This window comes from Juglans microcarpa x Juglans regia, chromosome 7S (genome assembly GCF_004785595.1).
Source record: "Juglans microcarpa x Juglans regia isolate MS1-56 chromosome 7S, Jm3101_v1.0, whole genome shotgun sequence".
Taxonomy (NCBI): Eukaryota; Viridiplantae; Streptophyta; class Magnoliopsida; order Fagales; family Juglandaceae; genus Juglans; species Juglans microcarpa x Juglans regia.
The window spans coordinates 2,321,386-2,329,716 of record NC_054607.1 but is presented as its reverse complement, the minus strand read 5'-3'; the positions used below and the strand labels follow the sequence as shown (position 1 = coordinate 2,329,716).

The 8,331-nt window shown below is 34.8% G+C and overlaps 1 pseudogene; it reads right to left on the bottom strand.

Moving 5' to 3' along the window:
* Positions 1-7,979, bottom strand: LOC121241348 (annotated as a pseudogene).
* Between the last annotated feature and the right edge of the window lie 352 nt (positions 7,980-8,331).

Here is an 8,331-nt window from a genome sequence, read left to right as displayed (position 1 = left end):
CTAATCATTCTGAGTCTCATCTTTGACAAGTTTGACCATGTCATCAATCCGAAGAACTGTTATGGTTGCTTCAGTTGCCTGGCATATATAAAAATTCAGGAGACAACTTTTAAAAGCGGTTTGGAAACTGTCACAAGTTTGTCAATGCACTTATATGTTATACATTACCTGAATTATCTTCACTTTACTCATCGCAAGCTCAATAATTCCAGCTTCTATGTTGTTACGGATAGTTCCCTTCAAAAGGTCTAGTCCCATACTGCAATATTTCAAGTGACAACAAAACCAATTAAGGAGTGACAAATCAAGGAGAAACAATCCGAGCAAAATTTACGAAAGAGCACTTGGAGTTGGGTTGGGTCAGATCTCAATAGATCCAAGTAATAACTCCTCTCTCTCATGCACATATGACGCACTCATTCACCAAGTCAAGAGTGTTATAGCAATACTATTTATCTCAAATAATATTGGAAGCTTTACTAAAATAGTGCTTTGATTTGATTGGTATTGATTCTCTTATTGAGGGGAGGAGGGTGCCTGAGCATGTCATAGAAAGAGTTATAACAACCAAATTGGATGTTAACTTCAAGAAGATATTGCTAAGGATGATGGGAGATCGTCCATTTGTTTAATTCAAATGCCACACACAAATAAATTCAAAACAAAATACCTAGATAAATGCTTTTTATCATCATTTGTTTGTGCTATGGTATGGTAAGCTCGTAGTTTTGTGACTAATTCGGTAGCATCCTTAGCAGCATTGACAGCAAGCACCTGAACCAAATATATGTCATTATTGTTCCAACTAATGGAGATGGGGTGTTATACCATGCATCCATATTATAATAAAACCTTTGGTATTATTAACAAAGATTCGGCAAATTTTGCAATTGCCAACCGCTCACGGGATCCTAAAGTTGTAGCAAGACACTCCAAACACCCAGACAAGGCTGCCTCAACTGCACCTCCACTTGCTATCACTTGATGCAATATAGAATATGGATAGGAAAAACAAAAACCTAATGATGACAACCAAGTTTTAATGGACTATTGTAACGCCCCAATCGAAGGGCCAAACCACATGACTTATACTCTAAAAGGATTAGTCAATGATACAATTGGAGCATCATTGGAACCTTATAAAGAGCAAGAACTTCTCATTCCCAAGCAATGTGGGATCTCATTCACCACCTACCCTTATCCTTATCATATAGGGTATCACAACTATTGTCAGTTCATATATTACTTGATGGTATTGAGCTTTCTACTATTTCTGTTGAGCTTTTAGCTGACTGATTGCCTATTATCTTATTGGCATAGGCATTTGTTCCACTTTGGCTAAAAGAGCAAGTAATCTAACAGTTTAAAAATTTACCAAATGTTAGTGCAACAAACACATGCAAAATTAAATTGTTTTTTCCATATCGTATTTAAAATCATCCCACCAGAAATGTTCATACCATAGCTTATGACAATGAACAACACTAAGATACGACATATTCAATAGTTTGAAATTACAATCATGCATTAGAGAGAGTACATAAGTTTACCATATTTGATTCTATGGTCCTTTTAACAATAGACAGAGCATCATGCAGAGCTCTTTCCATCTCATCAAGCATGTAGTCATTTGCTTCTTTGAGGATCAGGGAAACCTAATGAAAGTACGTTGATAGAAGAAAAAAAAAAGTGAAAAAAAGGAACAAAGAGAGAACATCATCAGGTGAAAATCAATGATAACAATGACTGACAAATATGCGACTCGCTTGTATAAATTTTGTAAACCTGGATGTGCCTTTTTCACTTTTTTAATGATTATTACCGATAAAATAAAAAATAAAAAATCTAACTAATAAGTTGAATCAAAACATTAACATGATTACAGTACTCGTTGTCAGGGTGTAATAAATATTCCACAAGATTTGATTCTTCTCCTTCCATGTCGATAAATGTAGAGACCTGCCATCAATTGTACACAAGCATTAACAAAATAGTCCTAGTTCTTTTTTTCTTGGTCAGTGCATCAACAAGATAATCATTATTAGCCTATCTAAGTCTCATAAGTATAAGATGCTACCACATCCAAGCCCCAAACATATAAGATGTTAATATGCAGGAATTTCAAATTGCCCATGCTTTCTAGGAAATAATCCTGCTTGGAGCTCATATAGTTAGAAAAGAGGCCATAATGTGGATAACAAAAATATGCCCATTTGATTATAATAGTCATAGAGATGGACAACTGAAAGCTTCACTCCTTTCAACACTAAGATGTCATTTAGAGTCTGCAGCTCTAGAAAATATATATCACATCTCCAGACGAACCATTTCCCTGATCGACATCATCAAATGTCAAAGCAAATTAAAACAAGCTAGAAAATCAACATCATCAACACAAGCAGGCTAGGAATTTACCATAGTTGCACCAGTTGCCTTCGCAACATGGCACATATCTTTTTCCGAACACGCCTTACAGCAATAGCCTTAGCCTCAACAAAGAATTGAAAGGACAGAAAAAAATGTAATTGCACAATAATTTAGATCTTCTTTTGAGTGATAGTAGGTAAAAAAAAACTATAGGTTGAAACCACACGATAAAAATACAACATATTCTATCGGAGTTCACTGCAATTAAAGCAGACTCATTCAAAAGACACTTTAGACCACACAACAAGACAAATTGATTCAAAGTGTAGTGATAAATCTGCCACCATGTAAACATTGACCAGGAGTAATTTAGCGGAACTCCTTTTTCTCCAAATCAACCATGAGTTCACCTATTTTTTCTCCTCCAACCACTGTATGTACAGTGACTAACTTAAGATATTCCAGTAGATCAATAATAACTCAATGAAACAAAATAATAGAATTATTATTCCAGGCCAGTTACATCATGTTTCTATAAACTTAATTTTAACTCAAGTCATAAAAGTAGGAACTTAGATAATTTATCCTCAGGTTCCTTGCAATTTCCTAATACTTGGTGTTTCAAACATTTCCAAACATAAACATATTTTACCAAGTCTTGTAACCCTTTTGATTCATGCCAACAACAAGATGATTCTATAAACCATGAGAACTACTTTAGTCACAAAAAGATTACACAAAAGTAAACCACAAACTAATGTGGCTTAAAGTGGTACGTCAGATTGTAAAGTTACTTTTATTGTAAAGTAGATCTAACAGATCCCATGAATCCACGTCAGTTTGTAGATTTACTTTTGTGTAATCTCTTTATGTATGTAACAATTCTCATAAACCATACATGCAACCAAGTTTAGGTAGGGTGAAAGCAAGGGGGAGACTGTTAAAAATACGGGACATGACATAGATGTGAAGCATCTGGAAAATCAAATAACCTAGAAACTTGCCTTTAGCGCCATGTCATCAATCATTTTTGTTGTTGGAATGATATTGGCTTCAACCTTCAGGAGTTTTTCAATGCGTTCTTTTGTCATGTTGGCTTCTCTAATAAAGCACATGTAACATCAATGCCACATAAGCAAAACAGTAGACAAGTCATCATGTAGCATTGGCTGACATATTTACTTTTCTCATGGTGAGGTGTGCTACAGCCACAAAGAAATCTCACAAAATAAACCCATAAACTGACATAACTTCATACGATACATTAGATCTACTTTACAATAAAAGTAGCTTTACAATCTCATTATTTTTAAATCTATCAACATATTTTCTATACCGATTAAAAAAACAATCTAACATACCATATCAAACCACGTTAGTTTGTAGGTGTACTTTTGTAGGATCTTTTTGTGGCCAAAATATTTATCTTTGTAGTATAATACATTTTTTCTGATTGACTAATTGTACCTGTAAAATACTATTCTCATCTTTGGCAATAAATCTAAAAAACCCATCGGTTACATTCACAAAATAACATGTCAGACAAATTAGAAGTAGGTACAAAATAAACAGCATCAATGCATGTATACAGGCAATTAGATAATAAGGGCTGGTTTGGATTCTGAGATGAGATGAGATGGTTTTAGATGAAAAATGAAAGTTGAAAAAAATATTGTTAAAATATTATTTTTTAATATTGTTATTGTTTTAGAATTTGAAAAAGTTGAATTGGTATTTGAAAAAATTGAATTGTTTATTATATTTTGTGTGAAAATTTAAAAAAATTGTAATAATGAAATGAGATGATATGAAACACTTTTCAAATCCAAACGGGGCCTAAATAAAATTCTGTAGAAAATAAGTATGTGGAAGGTGAGCGTTAGAATGGTGTTGATTGTTCAAGTAATGCACAGAGGTCTTCATCAACCAAGAAATGAAAATAATCTAAAATAGATACTTCTCTATTTATCTTATCACCTTTCACGGATTTTTTCGAGCTCCCTGGGATCAGTTACTAAGACTTAGACACCTATTTGCATCTTTGTCTTTTGAAAATTAAAGTCAAGACAGGCAATTTTTGTAGTGCCAACTCAAATTGGCATTCCTTAGGCAGCACGATCCATATTTAGAGTATATCAATTCAAAAGATAGTTATGTTTTGCACTTTTTTTATGTGCTTTCAAAATATTAATTCCCTGGAACATGACAAACAACTAGGGAATTACAACTTTCATATCCATCAATTCTAGCACATCACTAGAAGCATGAAAAGCAAGTTGGGCCATATCAGGCTAATGATTTAACAAGCTAGTAGTTTTAAAAAAGCTTATAACTTATAATACATAAAAACAAGTGGGTTTGGTGTTGGTGCCTTGTGTAGAGGAATGTTTAGAGTCGGGAACGCAATTTGATGGAGATATTGTGGCTCTCCTGGTCTCTCCTCCTCCAATAGCAGATTGGATTCTGCCTAAAATTAACAAGATTCAGCAGTTTGTGAGAATTTCACATGGAGGATGTGAAGACCAATTTAACGAACTAGTTACTACAATCGAGGCAAGCCGCACACTTGAAACCAAATCAAGCTTCAAGAAAAGCAGAGAGTTACAGCGTCTTTTTTCGACAATCAACTATGACACTAAGGGTGGTAGTTCAACTAGAGGGAAGTCTAAAGGGAGGGCATTGTGAAGACAGGAATCAAGGTGTTGAGGTTGGTGTTCGGGTAGAGTTTTAGTTCTAAGGGAAACAAGGGATTGGGGTCGGGTCTGATGTACTTTGGGTTGATTTTTTTATAGGCTTTTTGGGTCATTAGGGGCTTGTTGGGTCATTTTGGACAATGTGTTTTCTTGTATATATTCAGGTACTTAGTTTCTCTTTTTGATATATACAATATTTTTTCTTAAAAAAAAAAAATACATAAAAACAAGTTCACTTCAATAATAGTTTTTTTTATAAGTAATGATGATTTTTATTCATGAATGATGAATTTACCAAAATGATATTTACACATTACATAGCCTTTCATTGACAAGATATAGAGAATACAACAACTGACTATCTTGATCGGGTACTTGACATTTCCCTCTGCATTTGTCATCTTAACAGCTTGTACAACATCAACGACCTAAATATACACATCAAATACCTATATCAATAAAACACACAAAAAGCTCATTAAAAATAACAAAATGTGCAGATGGCTTGGTTCAGTATAGAAACAAGCACCAGAATGTTCCCAGAATCCAAATTTCTGGAACAAATTAACTACATATCAGTTTTCAACATATAAGCATACCAGATTTGCAAAAAAGTCACTGTCACCAGCTATCAACTTTGAGGACATGCATGTCTTGGCACAGTTTATCAAAGAATCTTTTTCAAGCTTTTCAACCAAGAAAAACCAAGAATACAATCAATCAGGACTATTATAGCATAGGCAAAACATTCTCATACAAAACAAAATGAGCAAGGACTATCTTTAAATACAAATTATTAACTTTGTGATAGCAAATGGTATTAAAGTTCTCATTACTTGGTGTTATGGAAAGTAAGAAAGTAATGGAGAAACATTTTCTAGCTTTTTGGGAAGGGAGTGTGACAAATATATGATGTATCAGCTAAACATGTTTACTTTTGAACACATATTCAAAGAAAAAATTATAGGAGATTATCTTCACTGCCAATTTTTCTTCCACGTATTTGCATGCCTCCCTCATAGTTAACTATTTATATTTAAAAATACATACATATATGGATGGTCAACTATAAATACGAAATAATAAGTCAAGTACACGATAAATTATGGCATAGAAAGATCCACTTGTTTATTGTAATTGGTTAGTGTCTGAGATTAAAGTATAAACAAAAAGGAAGAGTAGTTGGAGGGAGGGAGGGAGAGAGAAAGAGAGAGAGACTCACTCTGTAACCACTAATTATTGATGTAGGATGAATGTTATTTCTCACCAAATAAATTGTTTTTTGCAAAATCATAATAAGAATGATCTATTAAATTCATCCATTACACCGCAAGGCAGTTCATAGGCAGAGCCATGTTCAAATTAGTGAGGGTGATTGCCCCCCATAATAATTTCAAACAATTGTGTGGATCAGTTAAATTTTTTGCTAGTATGTGAAATTTTCGTCGCTTTTTTTTTTCTTTTTTCTTTTTTATGAATTACATCTTACACAATTTGTTGAGTAAATATTATGTCGTCATCCATAAGGATATTCTTATTGAATTTATTTGCAGCGCTTAAGCACGTAAATAAATAAATTGTCTACACTTACCTTGAGCAACTCCGCATCCACAATGACCACCGAAGTTGTCCCATCTCCAACTTCGCGATCTTGAAGCTCAACCAACTCCACAAGTACCTACAGACCTCAAAATGAAAACTAAACATGTAACAAAGTGGTGAAGATCTGTACGAAAGTACATACACACACGTATAACAATAAGTCAAAAGAAGTGGCGAGATGTGGTTGTTTCTCCACCTTGGCAGCCGGGTGTTCAACTTCTAACGTCTTGAGTATTGTAGCACCGTCGTTAGTAATTATCATATCACCAATATCGTCAACAAGCATCTGAAGACACAAGGAACAATTGAGAAGAAAATCAATCAAACAGTTAATGTTTAAAAAAATAAAGTTTTGGGACTAGTATAAATTTTGCGGTGAACATGGGGAAAATAATATCTCAGCAACATCTATCTCAACTAATATCAAAAACCAAAGCAAAAACACTGGCATGCACTTCAGATTCTTAACTGTAATGCTATAGTTGTGATAAATTTATGGGATTGCTACCCCTCTCAAGTCAAAAGCATACGAGTACACAAATAAATAACAAATATCCCTCTTCTTTCCTTCCCCAAAATGACCTCTCTTCAGTCTAGCGACTATTGCATGGTCAAATTCAAGTATGAGCGCGCGTCCAGAAATATAGGGCCAAGCTTAAGTTGCACCTGATGTAGCTTATTTTTGTTCTTAAACCACTCAATAACTTTGAATCGAATTAATATTTGCCAATTGCATCATTAGATTGCTTGTTAAAAAAAAAAACCATTAGATTACACAATTCTCTACACGAGACAAGCATACAGAATCTGTGATTAAAACAAATCATGAGTTTCTTCAAATGTAAAAACTAAAAATGTTGATTGTTTTATAGATGAAATGGTTCTCAATCATATTCTAAATCCTATATTAGCAGTTTGTGACGGTGGTGTCAAACCTCTAAATTTAGACACTCCGGGTTATAAAAGTAAATGCCAACATGAATAACCAACATTGCATCAAAAGAATCAACGTTGGAAACGATGGCAGTAGCAATACCTTGTCGAGTCCAACGAGGCCTAGCGAAGATTTGACAATGTTAGCGACTGCTCCGCACACCATCACTATTAAACCGCACCACCGTAACCAACAAAACAAAAACCCAGTCAGTCCCTCAACAACTTCGTCCACAACCTTCACGGAATTAGAAAACAAATCAAAAACTCTAAAATAAGAGCAATGCTTTTTGGTCATAGGGAGAGCGTACCATTTTGGGCGCGAACGTCCTGACCGAACTGGCGATCTCTGAGAGTATCAGGAGTTTGTGATGTGACTCCCATTGTGCAGGTTCTGCTAAGAGAGAGAGAGAGAGGAGGAAACAGAAACCCTAGGTTTTATCTGAGGATGAAGAGGAATGAGTGGGAGGCAATTGCTACAAGTGTATCCGATTTCCCTTTTCTGTTCAAAGCGAAAAAATAGAAGGGAACATAATGTCTATGTAAAGGCAGTGTGGAGTGACACCGCTTGCAGAAGGGACAGCAGGGTTTTATGTGATGTATGGAAATGGAAAGGGTTTTGGGCTGCCACGACATCGTTTTCTCTTCTTTTTTATCCTCACTACATAGATTGTTTATGTGAATTGGACCCCAAGAGAGAAGCATTCGCTAGGGTGCTACCCGCCCCCTACAGGGT